General features: G+C 34.9%; 1 protein-coding gene across 1 annotated transcript in view; it reads left to right on the top strand.

The window, feature by feature from the left end:
* Positions 1 to 23,536, top strand: part of LOC139983644 (uncharacterized) — a 53,503-nt gene that overhangs the window by 5,008 nt on the left and 24,959 nt on the right. The window lies entirely within an intron of this gene.

Raw genomic sequence — 23,536 nt, 5'->3', positions numbered from 1 at the left:
CTTGTTCCGAGTTCCTGCTTGCAGGAGGATCTAATATACATTATCTATTTATCTATGTATCTACTTTGTTAATTTATTCAGCTTTACACAACAGATAATATAGCAGCCTTGTGGTTTCATTACGATTCAAACCAATACTTGGTCACGTTTCAATGATGAAACGGTCACGTTTGACTGCTTGGATATAGTTGCTATAATTATGGCACATTTCGCGTTTATTGACCCTGACATCGTTTATCATCAGGTAATCTGATCGCCTATCAAGGCGAAGTATGTATAAGAATCTTTTTATGTGTTTTCGTAGGATAAACAGTCACGTAGCCTACCAGCAACAACATTTGATATATATGCATGCACAATTTTATGCCGCTGCCCCACCCCCCCCCCCACGCCCTTGTGCTCCCACTATTTGCTAGAGTACTCCAGTATCCTTACATTAGTCTATCAGTGTCACCCTTCAAATTCCACCTGAGCTGAAGTGATCCAAGAGGTGCCTTTTCAACATATTCTGAAACTGCATGGAGTTTCTATACATCTGGCTTCTGGCAGGATTTGCAATGACATGCTTAAAATCGCAGATCTGATGCACGTGATATATGTGTAGACACATACAAATATTTATGCCTTGTTACGTTCTTGCACAGATTAAAGGAAACAGCGGATTTCCCATGGCTGGATGTATACCTTGAAATCATTACAAGCACAAGTCAATTGACATTTGACCTTGGAATCCTTGAAAGGAAACTCAAGGTGAAACCTTGGTGAATTGACAAACATCAAATCACTGTTATAAACGTTGCAACCGGTCTTCAACAATTCGTACTTCGATTTTAAAATTAAAAGAAGATTTTTGCTTGAATGGTCACAACTGATGAAATCGTTCAGATGGTTGCTTACCTTGTTTTCATCAAAACAAACGTATACACTGGGCCTATAATACTACGAAAGCCTGAGCACTTTATAGGCCTACTACTTGCATCAGATTAATCTACCAAACGATAGATTTAATTAAAACAATTGACATATACAAAACAGGACAGGAATTGTTATATTCTCAGAACTATCGCCTTAGCATTATAACTTAAGATTAGTTATCGACCAATGGCGGGACGGTAATGAATGCAATTGTCTTTCATTCGTTTGTGAACATTGCGAATATAATGGGAAATGGCTAAACTTGCAAAGGCAATTACTGTATATATGCAATTGTATTACATGTACTAGATCTGCGATTATTTGACATATAACCATTATAGCGAAACACTAACTTACTGATTAGAAATCTGGCCTCACCGCCAATTAAATAAGATATATTTGAGTTATGGGTATCAGTAGGACTTTATAGTTTACCTAGACTAATTCTGACTAACATAGCCTTTATAAAATGTAAGACATATCTTCTCACTCGTTCTATGTGGTTGAGATTGTTTCAATGTAACAACGTTGGCGATAAGTTTAATGCAAGGACCGTGTGTCACATACAGCAAACTGTGAAGCCCCCCACCCTCCACCCTCCCAGTTTTCATCTCAAAACCTTTGATAATACGCAGATAGGGTTTTCGATGCCTCTGATTATAGGTTTTGAAAGGTTACAAATATGAGACGCACATCGTGTGTAATTAATATGACTTAATTGTATTGGGGTATTCCGATGGAAGACAATGTTACACTCCAACCCTCCCCTCCCCAGCTCACCCGAACCCAACCCCCGCCCCCATCCCATACTCCAAGAAATGGATTACAGTATAGTTAATAATATAATATTAATCAGGCATTTAGTTTTGTTACCACGCAGAATGTGAGAGAAGCTCACACGTGTTTATGGATAACAACTTTCACGTCTGGTGGCTTCCAATTCAACATTTCAATTAAAATTTAAAATCTTTTCAATTTGGAAAACCGTAGATTGCTCTTTGTTGAAAACAAAAAAACTGTCACCTTACTATGACTCGCCTTTATCCAATCGGCCATAGCACCAGTTCCTATAGTTGGTCTCAGTGATGTCATCAAAACAGTTGTACTTCAAAAGCTTTATTTTAAGATTATTATCTCCATGTTGATATATTCTTGAAATTTGATACAATTTCGCGTGATACAATAATTGCTTACGTAAACTGCCATTGTTCTCTGTACTTCATCAAAACTCATCAAAATCAACTTTCGGTAGAAATATTATACAAAAAAAAAATACATGAAAAACAGTTAAATTGCTATTATTTGTATTATTATAACAGATGGAGAAAATTTAGAATGATTTTTTTGTAAAGCAGTTTAATTTCAGTAACCGTAATATCCATTAAAAAGACAATCTCAGATAGTCTGCTCAATCACTAAGTCTAATTGGCATTCAAGGTTATGGCCATATGATGTGACCTGAAAACATATACACGGCGATGTGATCATTCTATTACTAAGCCTTAATTAAGTGTATTCCCAGAAGCATTGGGGTGACTTGATTCTTCTCGGAATAACATGACAAAACTATGAATCATTCTTATTCATCTTCTATTTCAGTTTATTTTACAAAGTTAAGGTCTTCTTTTTTTTCTCTCTCTCTTTTAAAGGGCCTAGTATGGTTAAGCTTCATGAAGTAATATCTGGAGGGAATATCGTTCATAAAGTTAATTATACTTAAATATTAAATAGCCCTATTACTAATTATAGACACAGCTTATTGATACAGCGATTATTCAAAGGTCAAGTGACGTCACCCTTACAGTACATCAGTGTATTTAATGAAGCCCTGTAAAACATTTTACTATCTAAATGTTTTTGTGGTGAAGCTGACGTCATCAATTGACGAGAAATCCACCAGTGAAATTCAGCATAATGATTATGTTAGTCTGCACGTACTAATAAGATACAAATAACATGGTAAGAGGCGGACAAACGTGGAGCGGGGGGGGGGGGGGGGGCATCCTTAAACTTTAACCGAAAACATAATTCGCTCAAAGCAAGGTAAAAACCATGGAAACTTAAGCACGTTTTCGCGAGCTGGTGTTCCCTACATTTGTCTTCAAACAGACACCAGGTATTAACACCACCCAAAGGAAGTGATGTGAAATGGTCCGTTAATTATTGTTTCACTGGTATGGAATATGACTCACATGACCGCACGATACCAAAATGACTCCAGATTCCATTTTCACCTTTTTTTCTAATTTCACTGTACTTTAGTTTTTGCGTTATTCGTGGAAGCTTTTGGGCTTTGTCGCTGGCGCAAGCTGCTGAATGGCGTTGGATGACGTGGGCTGCTCATGGGCGTTCAAGGATGGCGTGGGTTGATCAGGGATTGTTTAAATTATTTCCTTTTCCCGTTTCTCTAACCAGTACATGTCAAACGCAACTAATTAGTGGGTGTCATTTTGCTTACCTCAGGCATTTCGCAACATTATACTTTTGCAAAAGTTTTCTTTTTGTATTAGAAAGACAAAACAAACATGTTTACACATTAAGATGGGTGACATTATTACAGCGAGAGCGACGTAACCTTAAACAGTCCTGACCCTACAGGGAGATAGTTAGGGGGAGCATCCCCAGGTCCTGAGGTTAACGAGGGGAACTGCAAAAGAAATATATATATATATATATATATATATATATATATAGGGCCCCTTGGAAAATATTGCATAAAGAAAGTGTGGTTCTGTTTTACTTCATATTCTTGAGGACTTCGATAATGGGCCCGGTGAATCCTTTGTCTCTTGGGCCCAACCCGACTCTCGGTGCCTCTGAACTTGATTGTACCGCCGGTAGCGTGCACTGAGTCCCTCGTACATTCATGCTGGTAATTCTTGCTCCTCCCTTCCCACCCTTTCCCACTCTCTCCCACCCTCTCCCACAGTCCTTGTCTTCTGCTGACATACTTAGGCTATAGAATCACCAATAGTGCATGGGGACCTATACTGCCGTAGTATAATTATGACCCGTTTTATATGGGTTCGAAAGGAACACAAGGGTTTTCAATGCAAGGTAAATTGTTTTAAACAACGTTGTAAATAAATAGAAACGACCCTTTACAATGGTCAGGAGTCACAGTACTTTGAGAGCATAAAAGCAGTTCGTGTATACCAGTAATAGTTTGACCTTTATAAGTTATCTATCAAAAATTATAATTCAGTTGCTCATAAAAACGTCTAAAATTAGACAAGTTGTACCACTTGACACATAGACAATCAATGGCACAATGTGTCATCTATACAAGCCTTTAGTTATTTTAAGTTCCCAAACTATATATATAGTACTTTGACGCATCTCATTTGCATAAGTAGTCACGTAGCGTCACGAGGTCAATCAAAGGTCAAAAAACATATAACAAGACAACCTTTGCCGAATCCCGATTTCTTTATATCGTATATTAAGCGATTATACAGGACAAAATTTAAATTTCAGAAAGCAAATTATTGAGATATGGTAAATACTTCCTAACCCCCCCCCCCCTCCCCACCGGGATCTGCACTACTTCAGGTCTAAGTGGGAATTTGTAACATATTATTAAAAACGCGCTGAAAAGAAACATTGACTAAATATGGTCTACTCCTATACCGCACTTAAATTGTAGCTGTATCTGTAGCCTAACGTATAGTAATATAGTAATAATAATAGGGGATTAACTTGTCCTAGTCTTTTACTGTAAAATTAACTCACAGCGAAATGCCAACCTTTTGGCAGAGCCCACCAGAAATTTTTGAAATGAAACATTAATGTTGACATATCCTAGATAAAGCAAAGTTACAACCTATCTCTAGTTGAGTATACCAATCTACATGTATTCATGTTTTGCTGCACATTTTGACCTACGCCATAATTTGCCCGGGGTACTTATAGGCTTACGTTACGTAGGACACTTAGCAAATTTAACACTATAAGAGGTTTAATAGAAAGTATAAGGGATGACTGAGTAGATTAAAGCTCTCCGCGAATTGGGAGCTTGTATATAATCAATAAAGAAAATAAAGCATGCCTGCCGGTGCTTATGTATAAACATGTATGGTTATATTGAAATGGAATGTATATAATATTATATTGAAATGGAATATATATAATAATATATTGAAATGGAATATATATAATATTATATTGAAATGGAATATATATAATATTATATTGAAATGGAATATATATAATATTATATTTAAATGGAATATATATATAATATTATATTTAAATGGAATATATATAATATTATATTTAAATGGAATATATATAATATTATATTTAAATGGAATATATATAATATTATATTGAAATGGAATATATATAATAATATATTGAAATGGAATATATATAATATTATATTGAAATGGAATATATATAATATTATATTGAAATGGAATATATATAATATTATATTTAAATGGAATATATATATAATATTATATTTAAATGGAATATATATAATATTATATTTAAATGGAATATATATAATATTATATTTAAATGGAATATATATATAATATTATATTTAAATGGAATATATATAATATTATATTTAGATGAATATTCCGGTAGGTGAAGTTGATTGCTTAAAATCAGGCCAAAAACTTTTTCTGTATCTTGAGGGTCAAATCCATATACATATATATCATTTTTGAACGGTAAATAATTTTATTTATAATTGTTACTAATACTTCTGGCAACAGCAGAGTGAATGATTTCATAGCGGCAAATTGAGCTGAAAATATTATTTTATTTTATTTTGCTTCTTCTTTATTATATGTGCATCGATTTTCCATATTTTCCTAAAGTTTTAAACAAACATTGTTCACATTGATGAATTTCATAGTAGAGTAAATATTGACATCGAGACAAACATCATAAATGTATCAGATTTCAAAACATAGGTCAACAAGGTCAACAAGGTCAACATAGGTCAACAAGAATATTATGAATGTCAGTTAAACAGGTAACATTCAAGTATAGCAAAACAAAGATTTTGAGATAAATTAGGTTTTTCAAATGACAGCGAGAAATTTCTTCTCTTAAAAATCAGATGTTTCATTGTCTGCGATCGGAAATATTTATTTAATGTTTACAGTGACTAAAGTTCTTCTTCCATAACACATCGACCCACACTGTTCACTGCTGATTACTACAAGCCTACCTGAGAATAATCGAAACTTCAAAACGTCTATAATATTACAAAACGTATCGATAACAAACTAATTAAGAGTTCCAGTCTGTATTTAGTTAGTTCGATGAATTTACAGTATAGAGATGTGTAATCAAGTATAGCTGTAGAGATATGAAACTTCGATTCTGCATAACCTAGAAACATATTATGTCCCCCTCCACCCCTCCACCCCTTCACCCCTCCACCCCTCCACCCCTCCAACCCCTCCAACCCCTCCACACCTCCACCCTTCCACCCCTCCACCCCTTCCACCCCTCCACCCCTTCCACCCCTCCATTCCTCCTTTCCTCCACCCCTCCTCCCCTCCACCTCTCCACCCCCCATACCCCCTTAGAGTTTCAGTCCATTTTTACTTAGTTCAATGAAATTAAAATAGATAGATCATTTAAATGAAATGACTGTAAAGATTGGAAACTTGGATTCTATCTAACCTAGGACGAACATGTTGCACAACAATACTTCTATTTTTAAACCTAATTGATTATCTTGTCCCCCTTTCAAGTTGAGTTACATTATGTGATATAGTTTCCTGGTATGGTGTATACTAGACATACATAATGAAAACACTTCTCTACATACACGTACAGGCATACATATACATATACAGGGAAATTGAAACTGTACAAATATAGTAACGAGTGCCAGCCGTGCACTCAGTATTCAACACTTCAATATAAGGAAACGAAATGCATGTTAACATTCTTATTGTTCTAATTAATATTAGAGTTGTACCTAGAAACAAAAGGGTAAAATGACCTATAGCACAAATAAGTATGCGATCCTAAAGGCTAGAATAGGAAACATATGTGTTTGTTTTTCTATGATTCTCCTAGTGAAATTATTCAATGAAGGCAGCAACGAATTTATTTCATTTAAATTACAAACGAAATATATGCAGTAAATTATCAACACAAAAGAGTTACTGAACAGTTTACATACCTTAACTGGAAGGAACTTATCAAACATCGGAAGATAAAAACAAAATTTCAAAATAGTGTAGAAAGTTTTCCTTTACTCTTCACTGCAAAATATAACGAAACTGCAATATTCCCAAATGTGTTATAATGTTATTTACAGTCGCTTATATTATGTAGGCCTATGCATGATTTTATGAATGTTACCGTAGTATTTCTAACGATATGCGTGATGTTATGTGTGGCATTATGTATGATGTGCTACTGTATGTATGATGCTATATGTAGGCCTATGATGCTATGTAATTGCTATATGTGATGATATATATGCTGCTATATGTTTATGCTATAAGTATGACATACATCATACATTCCATACAAACTGCAGTTTAAACTATATAGCATTTTGTGCTTGATAAACATTGGTCCCAAATATATACCGAGCATTTCCAAAATGGAATAAAAGTGATGCTATTCATATTAATAAGGAGGGGCACTCTTAATTATTGACATGCAAACATTACATGTATTTCAAAACGTGCCGCGGGTGGGAAATACGTCCTACTGTGCCCTCCTCCCCCCCCCCCCACCCTCCACTCCTCCCTTGCAACCTCCCACCCACCCTTCCAGCCCTCCGTCGTCAGTACATTACTTAAAATGACAGTTGACTATACACACACTAGTAAACTACACTAAAACAACTTCAACGAGACTGTTAATCGGTTATTGTTTAAACATATAAATTTAAACAAATAGGTTAAATGTCTCATTTGATATCCTATACATTTATCTGTTTGACTGTATCATACAACACACAGCGTAGCTACTGCTATAGTACATTCGGTCGTTCGTTCGTTCGTTCGTACGGTTCGTTCATATTATGACTCTCTCAACATCGCCGAACGGAAATGTCGCTCAGTGTCATTTGCTATTCATATTTGCTGACTAAGCACTAGATACACTTGTTCACTCATAATCCATTTCGATCGAGTCTCTTTGACATATTCTTAAAGTAAATCACAGAGTGGTGATGAGTAACAATCCAACATTATTGAGTTCCTTTCATCAACCATTATGAATATCTGGTCAAAGTCAGAATGAGTCATCATCGCCTGGCGGTTGTTTCATCGAGATGATAAAACGTTATAATAGATGAGTAAGCCCTTGGTGAATTTCTATGGAACGCTCAAAATGTCCTTTATATTTATATGCTGTGAGTAAATGTTATCCCTTTATTTCGCTGGTTGTGTTAATATAGTGTCGTCAAGCAAATTATGTTGTAACACTGATGTATGACTGTTTGCATCTTACTTTAGGATTTCCTTCCCGCCTCTCTCTTCTTTTATTGTTGCGGGGGTATGGGAGGGGTGTGTATGGGGTGGGGGTTGGGGTGTATTCAAATTTGTCAAATAAATTAATTTATCCTCCAGTCAATCCACTTTTAAAGGGAGGGAATGATAGGTTTAAATCGAAAATATATGAACATATAAATACCTATCATATAAAAGCAACATTTTGTTGCAAATTGGATGGGGTTGTGGGGTGGAGGCTGGGGGCTGGGGGGCTGGGGAGGGAATCATGGGATTGGCGAAACAGAGGGTCACTACATGGGTCAATACGGGTTAATGGTTGACGAGTCATTGTCAGTACATAGGATATAATGTATTTTATAATGTAAAACCTGGTGTAATATTTACCCACTGTGGTTTTAAAATATAGCCAACATCTGAGTATCAATTGCGTCATTAGAAATGATAAAACAATACGAAACGATGCTCGCTCATGTTTAAGTTAACTAAGATGAATAAGCACATCGTACATGTTAATGGAATGTGTAGTCCTTGTATACTATCATGACAATATCATTATGTACACGCTGTCTAAAGTGTACAACACCGTGCATGAATAGTTGGATTTCAGATCCATGATGAAAATAATAGGATTCTTGATTATACCCAGACATTTTGTACAGTGTAAATATAGAAAGACGTAGGCCGTCCGTATGCAAGTGACGTAGGTCATATTTACCTGGATTCATTGTATACTGCTTTCACTACTGTTTGTTAGCAATGTCCATGACTTAAAACGAAATCTCCTCTTAAAGAGACATATTAGAATAAGGAACTATAAAAACCAAAATAATACAATGCGAATTAAACTGTTCTTCCTTTTTGTAAACTAGTTTCTTTTTTCTTACTTATATAATCAACAATTTTCAGATATGTGTCCGTACTATAGTTCCCAGCTTCAGTTTATGTAATTTCCAAAACATTTCTCACGTTGGAGTTTTATATATATATATATATATATATATATATATATATATATATATATATATATATATATATATATATATATATTTGTATAATAGCATTAACACTATATATGGAAGCGTCGTACCATCATTAATTGCTTCATTGACTTACACACTAAACTCATCACTTTCCAAGGCCGCTATGGAGCATAGATAGAAGTTTTCAACTCATGACATGTCCTACCCACACCATTGCCTGATGGTTGGGCTATTACAGCACATGGAACGTTTGCCACTATGACCGGTTATAGATTTGAAAACTAGAAGAGCTCAAAGTTTATCATAGTGCTCCCCGGCCCATCTGGCCAGCTCAGAAAATGCTGCGGCATTTTCTTGTTTCATATATATATATATATATAGATATATATATATATATATATATTAGAATAGGTTGGCGTCTATCTTGGCGCAGAGTGCTCTATGTCCATTGGACAGAGCGTAATATATGTTGATACTAGATGAGACTAGTGGAACACTAGTAGTTGTTACTCGGAGTTTCACGCGTTATAGCGATCTTCAGACAACTCTGAAGATCGCTATAACGCGTGAAACTCCGAGTAACAACTACTAGTGTTCCACTAGTCTCATCTAGTATCAATATATATATATATATATATATATATATATATATATATATATATATATATATATATATATATATACATATATACATATATATATATGTGTGTGTGTGTATATATATATATATATATATATATATATATATATATATATATATATATATATATATATTAGTTCTGACTTCATGACAGCACTGTAATGTTCAGTCACGTGAGGACACTTTCCTTTTTTCTGTTTTCTTTTGACACTTTCGTTTTGACATAGGGTACAGCCACATTAACACTCCAAAGTCACGATAACACACTATATAGAAACAGGAAAGACAAAACAAATTAGAAAGGAAGTGAATTTAATAAAACAAAAATGAAAGCTTTTGTCAATGATGCGGGGGAAGGCCCTTTGAAGCAAGCACTCTAAAATAAAGTGAAGATGTAACACATGCCGTAATTATTAACATGTTGGCTTTAGTATTGCTGGATATAGGGTAAACTGCATGAAGAATATCAATACAGTTGTATCATATACATGCATGATTGTTAAAGTCACGCCACAATTACTAAACTGACCCACACCCCCACCTCCGCCACCCCATCAATTCCCGCTTAAGAAAGTCATCGCACTTGGCGTGCCTTTTGCGAAAACGCAACATCGGACAGGGGAGGTTAGGGGCAGGAAGAGTGACCCTATAGTTACGTTTAAACGTACTTCCATGTTGCGGCGGGTGGTGGGAAGGGGGGGGGGGTATGGGGTCCACGCCCAGAAGTTTATTTGAAAATTTTAGATCTAAAATTATGATTCATTCTGAGCTGAGGCATGCAAGGACTTTAATGAGGTGTGTCACGATAGGTCTACGCATACGAAGTTGAGCTAATAACTACTTTTAAGTGTTCGTGTTGGGTTGAAAAGAGGAGGGGTATACAACAACAGCCCCCCCCCCGCCATGGGTGTACAACCCCCCCCCCCGCCTTGACATGTTTATGTGTAGGTACCAAATCTATTTCTAACTTACATTGAGCGGTATACCTACCTGATAATATATTTGAATATTATATGATATCCCAAGAGAAAGTACCTGGGCAAGAAAACCAGATTATTTAAAGTTATTCACTCTCAACCCGCAGTACCCTTGCATATAGAGACTGTGACTGTGTGATCATTATACCACGAGCCCCTTAGGAAGAGAATAGATACTTGTTTAAAAGAAAAGTCAACTTAGACTAGAACCATGGCCATGATAACCAAACTACAAACCTATAGTCACGATTCCTTTAGTAAGTGAACAGAAGGATGTGCTCAGGAATATTTGAGTGCCTGGCAGATTGTGCGGTATTGTGATCCACACCCTGGGAGAGGGATCTCATGGGTGGGGTACCCCCTCCCCTTTGGACAAATTTTGCTCATGAAGTATGCTTAGGTGGTGCTACTTTTCCTATTCTGTGCCATGTATTCTCCCAGATTTTGGTTATGGTAAAATTTGTTAAATTATCATCAAGAACTGTTGGACGCAGCCGCCCGGTGCCGCCCATTGTGAGCAGATCCCTGGGAACAGATACTGATAGCCAACTGGCCTAGAAGCGATCGCGTCGGAAGTGACACATACCGTAGTTAAAGACGTTATACACAAACTGCAGCTATAGCCAGGTTTCTGTGTTTTCCTCTTTTGAAATGATGTCCATTGAGGTTTAACATTCAGGACGATCGATTGACCAATAAGCTCCGTGATTCCTGCTGCCTGGAAACTAATCGATACCGGCAACACACTCAGATGGAAGTAATCCCATCACGATATATTAGCCAATGAAGGAAGAGACCCAAGATTTGAAACCATCACGGCGAAATTTCCTCTCGGAAGATTCAAATTCACCATGAATATATCGATTTCCCTTTTCTTTCGCTTTTTTATGAAGGTCCAATCTGTTTGTTCCCGTGATTTTGTAGTAAGACAAATTCGAGGTGTGAGGCTCATTAACACTTTAATGTTGAACGTTGTAAATTACTATTTGAGTGGTCGTTGGCAGACAAAATTATCATAATTTGAATAATGGTGACGGTGACTTTTAATTACCCGGCATTATTAATTAACTCATGAATAATAATGATTACATTGTGGACCAGACGTCGTGTTATTATTCCCTCCAGTGAATATGACCAGAGGCGATGCATTCGATATGCAAATTAAGTTAATTTACATTATTGATATTGATTACTTTAGGAGAAGACGTCCATATACTGATACAACCTCCACTTAATATAGAATATAGGATTCGTTAGACATGCAACTGATCTCATTAATATTTATTACACGGCCTCATGCATAATAGTACCAGCAGATATGAGTGACGTTTAATCGAAATGCGGAAAAAACCTCATTAATATTCATAACTTATAACTAATAATATACAAGTATATGATGATATTGAAACACGGGGATAATATATATATATATATATATATATATATACATACATTGTGTATATATATATATATAAACATATATATATATATATGTGTGTGTGTGTGTGTGTGTGTGTGCGAGATATATATCAATGATGATAATTTAAACGTACAATGATAACGAACAGTTTGCTTATTTTGGCGTTCCATAATATGGAAGAGAATGTATTGTTGTACCAGTATAGTGAAGAAGCCGCAGACATTTATGACAAGGCAGTACGTAAACAGTAGGTAATGGAAAAGTGGACGTAAAAGTGCGAAATACTCACTAGTATAAACATTGGCAAATGTAACCTTGAAACGAATGTAATCAACGATAAGCCCATCAAATGTCACAGACGGTTCATCCTTCTTACTACCAATTTATCTAAAACTCTTAAATTACCTTTCTGCGTTTAGATAAAAAGAAAAACTAAGCGAAGCCTAATTATTGGGTTTAAAGAAATGCAATGGATATGACTGTGCCAGTCTTTTGTTTTAACGATGAAGTTATCTCAACTTTTAATCGGGTAGTGAGTATTGAGAAATAGTTTTGACATGACTTTGTTATTCTTTTTAATTATTACGATAAAAATGTTATCAACTTTTTGTCAGGTCAGTAATTGACGTAGAATTTAGCCGATGAGAACTTTTGAATAGTATAAAGTTGGGTTAAGACAAGAGGTGGTGTGGGGGGGGGGGGGGACTGACGTCTTAATAACTTAACAGTCGGAAATTAAATCTAATTTCATAATTAATATGATTTATAAAGTCGTATTAATAAATTGAAATGTTTATTTCCGCTTCTTTGTTAACCCTATTTGAAAATACTTTATAAATAAAAAAAGACTGAATACGTGCAAACCTTTGTTTTATAAATATATTTCAAGACTGAAGCATTGTTAGTAATTCCACTTACTAATCTTATTAGATAAGCAATTAAAGCCTATTTATATCTGTGGCCAATTAGAGATATCACCACTTGATTAGCGGAAGTGTTATCACTATATATAAGTATACAAAACCAGTACATGCTGTTTGCCTACGTTCCAGTTCCTTTCTCTATATAATGACACAGGTTGTTGAGGTTAATATATGACATAAGAATTCGAAGCAGAAATATTTCCAACTGGTTAGATATGTACAATTATCTTAGCAATTAATCATAAATTGTGGCTATTAAAAGATAAATTGATAAATTGTTTAGCGGAAGTGGTATCACTATATATAGTATGCAATACCAGTATATACTGTTTGCTTACGTTCTAATTCCTTTCTCAATATAATGACACACGTTGTTGAGATTAAAATATTACATAAGAATTCGAAGCAGAAATATTTCCAACTGGTTAGATATGTACAATTATCTTAGCAATTAATCATAAATCGTTATGGCCATCTTGATCTAGCCTAAGTGGTGATTTTTGCTACAGAAATTTTATCGAGGTCATTTTTCTTGTGTAGCTAAGTAAAGCCTATGTATATAGTGAAAAACAAAACACTGCACCATTTCTGACCTCATAGAGCGGATATATAGTCTATGTACTTTAAACGTACTCAACCGTTAAGAAGCAAATAGGTTTATTGAAATTCATGGTACGGTAAATGGATTATATTTTGCTAAGACAAGGTTGATGTTTTACCAGGTTACAAAAATAGGCTCGAGTAAGATTACAATAATAATGTTAATAAGGACACAATTCACTAATTTTTGCGAATAATTGAATAACAATTTGTTGTAAGATTGCCATTCCCTATTTAAATAAATAAATAAATAAATTAATTAATTAATATATATATATATATATATATATATATATATATATACATATATATATATATATATATATATATATAGCAAACACCCGTTGTTATGTTATATGTATAGACATCTATCGTATATGCATCATCAGAGAGGCTTATCCAGCACAGCCTGTCCTCGCGAAAATCGTCGACGCTTTTTTTGAGGGGGGGGGGGGGGTTGGGTGAGTGGGGATGGGTGGTCAAAGTGACACGAAACGTAAAATTCAAGCAGCGAGTGTCGAAGGCTTCGTACCTCCCACTAATTGTCAGGAATAATTTATGAGTAGCCGATTTTTTTTATTTTTTTTATTCTAGATCTTTTTTTTTTTGACTGTATGATTTATGAGATTTCTTGAAACCGACGTCACACACTGCTAAAGATAGATTTTTTTACGGCTAGCTTTAGCCTTTGGCATGATGTCTTGCAAAGACCGCGAACTTTGTCGCGATCGGTTTTAATATGAGATACACGGATAATTAGCTGATGACCCCGCAGTCACACAATATCTGGTTAATCACACTGGCTTGAATAAAACGCTGTGAGTCAGTTATATTTTTCTACAGCTAACTTGAACACCTTTGCCAAGCCTGGTGACGATGAATGTGTCATATACAAGATAATATGAAATGTATCAAATGCGATAGTTACAGGACTGCTGTGCAAAACCACACAATGTAAATAGCGTAGTTCTTGAAATGTACAAAACTTACTTAGACAAATGATAATAATAACTGATGATTATCTGTACAGCATTTTCTTTTCGGTCGACTGGAAACGTCTCTTTTATTACGTAATCGAAACTTGACAACATACCACTGCATGTTTTACCTCAAATAATCACAAAAGGGCAAACATTGAGTCTTGTATTTGGAATCCATGTTTTTTTACACTTCAGTGTGCATTGAAGTAATGTAAAGAAAACTAACTGTGGACACATTTTGTGTAGCAATTTCTTGGGAATGATGAACTTTATTGTTACTCACCTGTTATGTATTTTTAGTTGAGGTATTTGTTCAAACGTTTACAAAGCACAGTACCGTTGCGCAATATCATTGCGCAATATCATTGCGCAATACCTGGTACATTTGATGAATATTTTACTATTGCTAATTTTCAATGGAAAGTGCAATGCTGTTATTGTTTTAAAATATATAGGTGCACCTTGAAATTCGAATATGAATATGAAAAGAGCAGCTTGTTGGAAACAAACACCCATTCTGTTTCAGTCACAATGGTCACAAAGTTCTTAATTTTCGTACTCAATTTACAGAAAATGTTAATAAAATTGAATAAAGGGAAATAACAGTTTTAATTTACCTTTGCTTTACAAACATAGTTCATATTTTCTTTCTATTAAAATTTACTTAAATTGAATGAAATTATGATATGAAAATCTTCAGAATGCTTCTTTTCGGCCTTAACATTTTCACTGACTTTCTGTCTATGTAATAGAATTATTATAATGCATTCACAGTGTTGTGTCTCTGCGACTTCTACTATGCTATAGACACACAACATTAGTATACGCCTATCTACCGGTATATATAGACTTATTCACAACAGGAGCTATATACCCTTTATGAAACATATGGAAGCTTGCCCATAATGCACTCCGGCATTTAAGAATAGACTTACCATATTAAATATTCTCTTTTACAAAGCCATGCGTGTCGTTAATTATACTTCACTGCAGAGGAGCTTAGACTAATTAAGGGATCGCGCAGCGTTTACACGAGTGCGTTGGCTTCTAAACAAAGCCACAGTGTGAGCCGAACTTCTTTTGTCTTACCACGCTCATGTGCGTCTCTTTGTTACGAGTTTTTTCTTTGGCTTTTGTCTGGCTAACGCTGACCGTCACTAGAGGCAATGCCTCTTTCACCACAAATCTTCTTTTTGCTTTTTTCATTAGTTAGTCAAAGTGACTCAAAATCTATCGAACGTTCGAGTATATGTATATACGTGGAATAAGAGAATATAGAATAGAAAGCTAGCGTGATTTGGGAGACATGTTTTGCCCGGAGCAGTAATAGTTTTGCACACGCTTCATTATGCATAAGCATGCACGCGTCTGTGTAAGCAGTGATAGCTAAGAAGTTGCCGTGTTTGATTTCACGGTACGGGTTCGTTAACGTAATATATACAGTATGTATATATGTACATATATACATATATACGGGTAGGCTATGTGTGTATATTTATTATTATTATTTATATATATAAAAAAATAGATAGCCTATATATATTAAAATAGATAGCCTATAGATATTTATATAGAAATAAACATACGGTACATTAGAAACATCGATACAAAATAAGGACCCCCCCCCCCCCCACCCCCGAAATAAAATAAATGGCAGAAGGTAGTGACCGACCCTTCTAACCCCCTTACATGGATCTAAAATTGACATCTGCTCCGGTTTTATTCGTTTTCTCTGCTGGGTCTTTAAACTTACCGTATGCATGCTTTAAAAGCAATACAGCGGTTTATATATAGTTTTTTCTCACTTTTGGCTGTAACTGGTAGGTGTTGCTTATAACACAGAGTATATCGCAATACCGCATATGCTGCATTCATTATATGCCAGCATCAATTATTCAACGTCAGGGGCTTGGTAAATTTTGAAGTTAAAATTTGACATAACATACGGCAGAAATATGTAAAAAACTGAACTATCTTAGTCAAACCTGTTATAATATGGCCGAGTGGTATGATACCCTTTGCCTACGAGTTAAAGGACAAATGAATTAATATTTTACATATTAATCCGCCCAAAACGTTTCATAAAGAAACAAGGAAATAAGAATAGGTTTGAAAGCATGTAAATGAAAAAAATAATTTATAATTTGATGCATTAAATATACGATATTATCATAATTATTAATAACACACATGTATAATGGATGCGAAAAGGCGGCATCAAAACAAAGATATATTTAATTTAATAATTCCTGACTGGTTTTGTTGATAGTTCATTAACTTTATGGAAATAAATTAATATATATATATATAATATATATATATATGATTAATAATTAATCAGTAATTAGTACGAGGCTAAGTATAGACATTATATAATGTTTCTCAACTGTTTATACTTTCAATGACGGATTTCTTTAACCGGCTCGTGACGAAACAGTGTGTTTATGTACCTTATAGGCTACTTGACTCCAAAATTCGTTGTTATTCAATTTCATTCCTAAAGAGAAATGTTTTTAATTAATGAGACAAACACTTTACAATTAATGAGATAAGACAAACCATATATTATTCAATTTGACTTCAATTAAAGTAACATATTGACAACAAATTTTAGTATTTCGATATGGTCTAATAAAACAATAGCGTATTGTTCATAATTTACTAATTAGCATATTGATCAATACAAAATCAATATGTCATGGGTTGAAACAAAAAATAATCAAATAAAAATCCACGAAACTTAACACTTGGAATAATTTTGGGGAAATTTATAGCAATTAAGTTTAGTTGAGTTAAAAACAGTTGAGTGTATACGCTACAATGCATTATGAAGACTGTATATTGGGTGGGGTGGGTTCGGTGGGCATTGGTTGGGTGGGTTTGGTGGGCATTGGGTGAATGGGGGTATAACATACAAATCAAAACATACTCAATACTCTACTTGAACAAAAAAAAAATAAAAAATCAATTAAAACTATGAGATGTACATATTGCTTAAAATACAAACATCTCTTAAAATGATAAGCAATCCATTTGAGTTGGGTAAAGAACAATTTAAGGGTGCTAAAAATGATGAATGGTTATAAAACTGTTGGTTGGGGATGTATTTTGGGGGTAGGGGAGGGTAGGGGTGAGGTGAAATATACAGTTTCTGTTAGTATTTCATAGTATATATTATCAATCATTTACATTTCACACAAGTTAGTTTCAATTTCGAATGTCAGCAATCACTGTCTTGGTATAGAAGTAGTTCATATTATCAAGTCGACGCATTCAAAATTCTGTATTATGTAGTATGTAGTATGTTAAAGCTGGTGTCTAATTTGACGTCATATATGCTATATCGACAAGCAAGATTGTCAATCATTGTATGCAAATTGTATGCAAATTTTATGCAAGTTTCCACAAATAAGAGAAACAACTTTACCATTTACTTGAAATGAAACGTGAAACCACATCAGTTTTCGATACCCATTCGATTTCGACAAAGTAATAATATTTGCGTCTGTTTTTTTTTATCTTTTTTTTCAAATATTACTTCGGATAAGTACAGACTGTATTTGAAACAGTGATGATCATTTTTTGGCGGGAAAATGATTAAACTTGATTCAAGTCGAGTTGTATAATGTAATTACAAGGCCAATGTGAAGCTGTAAGCATAGAGCCATGAGAGAGCGATCGGTTGCTAGTAATAGTTCTCTGCGTCAGTGATTACTGTCGCAAAACTGATCAGACGGCCTTGTCCCTGGGGGTACAGACATCTGCCAATCTACTCTTCATTTATTACTATGGGACTTCTCGCGAGGATAAAGACCGAGAATAAATTTCATTAGAACTCCCTTCTTTGCAGTAGAATTATCGCACTGAACTTGCATAGATATATTTTCCAACGCACTATACAATTTCAATATATATATATATATATATATATATATATATATATATATATATATATATATATATATATATATATATATATATTAGATATTAAATGGGACATAAACCGACCACCACTGGCTTATTATGTAGAGGAAATTCACTCAAAACAGCTAAAACAAACGCTTGCTCCGTTTAGGGCATATCTTTGTTTGTCATATTTGTGAATGTGTAATGGCATAGTGCCACTTGGATCTGAAAACCCCTTACTTTCTCTTTGTTTTTCGAGTTAGGACACTTCCCTAACACCCTAATTTTCCATAGACTTATTTCTACCAATCGTATAGGCCTGTGCATAATGTATTATGACATTGCGTCTATTCTCGGGCTTAAAAGTATGTTTCCAGTCACTTCCCATTCGTCAATGTTCCTACCTCCCCCCCCCCACCCCTCCTCCCCCACATCTGCCTCAGCCCTCTTCACTCCCACCCCAACCCTCACCTCAAAAAAATATGTTGGATGAGAAGTATGTTTCACTTTCTCATCTGGTTTCTTCTCTTCCCCAATAGTGACGTAAGGCTTGTCGTTTTAGCAAGATGTCGACACGTTGCTGTTTACGAATATGACAGAGAAAACAGCATTCTAGATGCGAAAACTTGTAAGCTGATCACGAACTAGTAGTCACGCATCATTGTAACCGTCTGCAATCCATCATATGGAAAATTCAAGCTCGATGCAGGAAAACGGTTGTCCTTATACCGATGATAATAAATAATATGGATATTAAAATATTTATGATAAGAACCGTCTTGTTTTTCATTTTCTTTATCAACTTGCCGATTCGACATGGCCACAAGCTGTATTCATGATTTCCATTTTTAGCTTGGAGAATCATAACAGTGCAAGGAGAGATTCAATGTTGACAGTTTCAAAGGAAAACATATGTTTTTAAAGTCAAACAACATTGATAGGATTAAAAAGTGGCTAATTCTAAGCTCCTTTAAATCAGCATTCAAGAGTTTGTTCAATAATGTAACACAGTAGTCTGTCGTGCACATTTGGTCGGAAATATTATCCCCCCCCCCCCCACCACCACGCACCCCTTGATTATTTCCACAATGTATATGTTGGCTGTTGAACAATTTTGTGTCATAATTATTAGGGTCTGCATATTATAGACTTCATAACGTAATCACGGAAATTATGAAATTAATAAAAACAAAAATTAGTCTTTCAATGCAGGACTTGAACTAACCGTTGTACAACCAGGGTTATGACCACCTTCATTGCGATGCGGTTTTTGTATCACGAATAACTCCAAAACATTTACCAATATCGATCCAACAAACAAGCCTTGTTTTGAATGAATACCTCTATATAAGCTAACTTTAATACACTCATGTGTAACATTCTTTCATTCAAACCGCGCATATATACTAACGATAATCATTATATAAAGCCGTGCATATCTACCATACAGGCATATACACACATAACTTAATTACTTCGTTTGTATTTAATTTTGAGCATAATATTGTCATAGATACCAACGATCAATCCACTTCATCCTAACCAATTTGTTCGAGAAGTCTAACTCGATGTGACGTCAGCAATTTAATAGATGTTACATTTATACCCTGAGATATGTATGCTTTGGTTTTATACGTTGTTTACTTTTCTGTCATTCTGTGGATTTTTCCTCTCATAATTTAGGCCCAAATGATATTTTGTCGCACAATCTTGATTACAAATTCTGCTTTGGTATTCTAAAACCCCTTGCTCCATTTTTCCTTTGGGAAATAGGGAAAAATTAGTCATAGTGATTTTTCTTGTTGTCTAGAACAGAACGGAAACTTACATATTTTCCCCTCTTTTCTCTCTCTTTCTTCTTCTCGTCTGTTTGATAAGACATCGTCTGAAGTCATCTTATAGAGATGAACCGTATATAACTCTTTCAGACAATATTAAAGAGAAGTTGACTTGTCGAAGTCGTTTTTTTCTTTTTATTACGTCTTTCTGGCTGGAGAGGGAAAATGACTCTCGCATCGAATGATAAAACATAGAGTTGTCAATCCTTCCGGTATAGACTTGAAGAGGTACATTACCGTCTCGGTGAGAAGCAGACGGATAATAAACAGCTCTTAGCTAAATCATGTTAGATTCCGTCAGTGGTTGAACGGTTTTTACTTGGCGGGAAATAGTCTATCGTCTGCTCTTGTCTGGTACGAGCATCGATGTCAGATATTGTGCAGTGTATGTAGTTGATAGTATGTATAGGACGTACTGTCGTATAATACAAGATGTAGGAACGAGACCAGAAGCCTGGTTAGTACTCCGTCTCTTTGCGCATAAATTATAAATTCTTGCTTCTTTATCGATTTTACTGTTTACCGGCAGGTTTTCTATGGTGTTGGGGTAGAATGGGATAGCAACGCATCGTGTTGTACTGCATACAGGAGAAACGAGATCAAACGAGTTTATTTTTGTATATTTTGTATTATTTTTTTTATGTAAGTCATTACTTTTGTAGAGATTAAACCTTTACTTCAGGTATTCAAATGTACATGGGTAGCATGGGATGACACCTCATCCCTCCCAGCCAACCCTCCCCAACACTCTTCAGTAAATTTACCAGTTACGTAACTTAATAAATTTTTCGTTCAATCTTACACGATCAGGCTCGTTCGCAGATATGATGTTTTTTTATTTTTTTTTTATGTTGTTATGTTCGAGTATACAAACCAATGCGTACGAGAACAGAAACTGTCCAAAAGTATACGAGAAGAGATTAGTTTCTACAGCCGAGTACATACGTTACGTCATATAGCAATATGATTTAATTAGTACCGGCCATAGGCCTATTCATGAGTGAATAGCCTGAATACATGTAGGCCTAACCACAACAAGTATAGGTTGCCATATACCGTGTTCAGTATAAGTAATTATCATGTAAGATCATATCATGTAAGATCATATCTTGTAGTAAGCCCTAATTTGTTCATGATAAATCCACACAAGGAGATGCTCACTGCAGTTAATAAAGACCCAGATACACTATAAAGTGTACATTATTACACACCCTTGTACCGTTGTTTATATTTGTGTGATATATAGTTGCGGATGCGACTGTACATCAGGAAATCGTAATCTCCGGCGTAGACTATAGTAACAATGAATTTGTTCGAAGACAATCTTAGCGCGGAAAACAGTATTTTGGGTTTTTTTAAATTATGCTCGACATATCTTCATATAACTTAAAAACGAACAAAGGACAAAAGAAAAGGTTAAAAGGATTTCATATATCGAAATTTGATTTATCTAATGTCAGGCAAGGTTATTTGATAATTCTATATATTGTTTAATTAAGCCGGTGTTGCTTAAAATCAGTAGGGCAATCTTGATTTAGTATTAATTGCAAACTATTCAACAAAATGATGACATTACTAAGTATAACTATGACGTCACATTGCGTCATAGGGTTTAAGCTAGTTATCAATGTATACGGTAGTTTCTTTCAAGTCATTTAGATATAATAATTATAATGCTTCCCTGATAACCTCAGATGTTGTTTGTGTTTGGCAAACTTTGACCTCAACCAGGAGCTACGTCACGTACATGTGCAGCTGTGATGACAGAACGAAGCATCTTACACAACATACTACGTAGCCGTATGTCAGACTAGTATACTGAACTAAAAGAATAACAACAAACAGATTTTTAATTTTTTGCCGATTTGTGGTAGCATTTTACCAAATAACATGTTTTTAGACAAAATTTTCATTATTGAATATTGCCTTCTGGCAATTTTTTAAAAAGAAATATAAACTTTCAGCCTATTATGATGTTAAAAGAAAAAAACGTAAATTTTCAATTAATTGCGAATTTTGCCCAACGGCGGCATGTTGTTGTTTTTAACAGAGCATAAAATATCAAACTTCTGCATGCCACCGTAAAAGAGATTTTCATTAGTAGCAGACACAAAAGAAAAAACATAAAAAAATAATATAAAAATATTAAAAAATCTGACCAGTTAAATCCTGTCATCACGTATAACTCGTTTTGACCATCTGATTATGCTCAAGGTTACCTTCATCCTGCTCTTTCCATTTTCTTCTCCTTCCTCCTCCAACACGATATTCATCATCTTCAGCTGTGACATTCAATAAATGGTTACCGTGTTCAGATACAGTAGAAATCGATGGTTTTTGGGCGGCGCTAAGTGGTTTTCAGATTTGGTTTGTCCGTGATATTTATCTTATAGTCTCTAACAATCTACAAAGTAACGGAATTTACCCGAGTTATTTAAGAGTCCTTAAAATCCATTTGGTAATACAGACAGCTGCGTGTTGAAAGTCCAACCTCCCCCCCCCCCCCCCCCCATCCAAAACTTCGGAGATTAGAAGTCATCGCATACCCCAAAGATTAGGTTTCTTGCCTATAACCGTCCTTTCTAACATTTAGATCGGCAATATTAAACAATCAAAGAAAAACAAAATATATATAAATATAGATATATATATATACATACATAGCAGAGAGGTGTATCGTCATGTTATCATTTTTTTTGTGACTTCGCCCCAGCCGAAGCTTATGCCTGAATTTTGTTTTTTTCGTCTACGCGCCGAATACCTTTCTAACGATCAGACGAGGGTAATTCGTTGTCATGGAAACTTCGGGTTGTTATTTGAAGCGCGTTTTCCCGTGGGGGAAAGCTACTTAGCGAATTATAACGAGGATTTGCAAAGAAACATTTGACGTGAATAGTATATACCTGTGCAAA

The sequence above is a fragment of the Apostichopus japonicus genome, chromosome 16 (assembly GCF_037975245.1).
Source record: "Apostichopus japonicus isolate 1M-3 chromosome 16, ASM3797524v1, whole genome shotgun sequence".
In the NCBI taxonomy this organism is placed as follows: Eukaryota; Metazoa; Echinodermata; class Holothuroidea; order Aspidochirotida; family Stichopodidae; genus Apostichopus; species Apostichopus japonicus.
The sequence above is the reverse complement of the archived record's forward strand: the minus strand, read 5'-3'. Positions and strand labels throughout refer to the sequence as shown.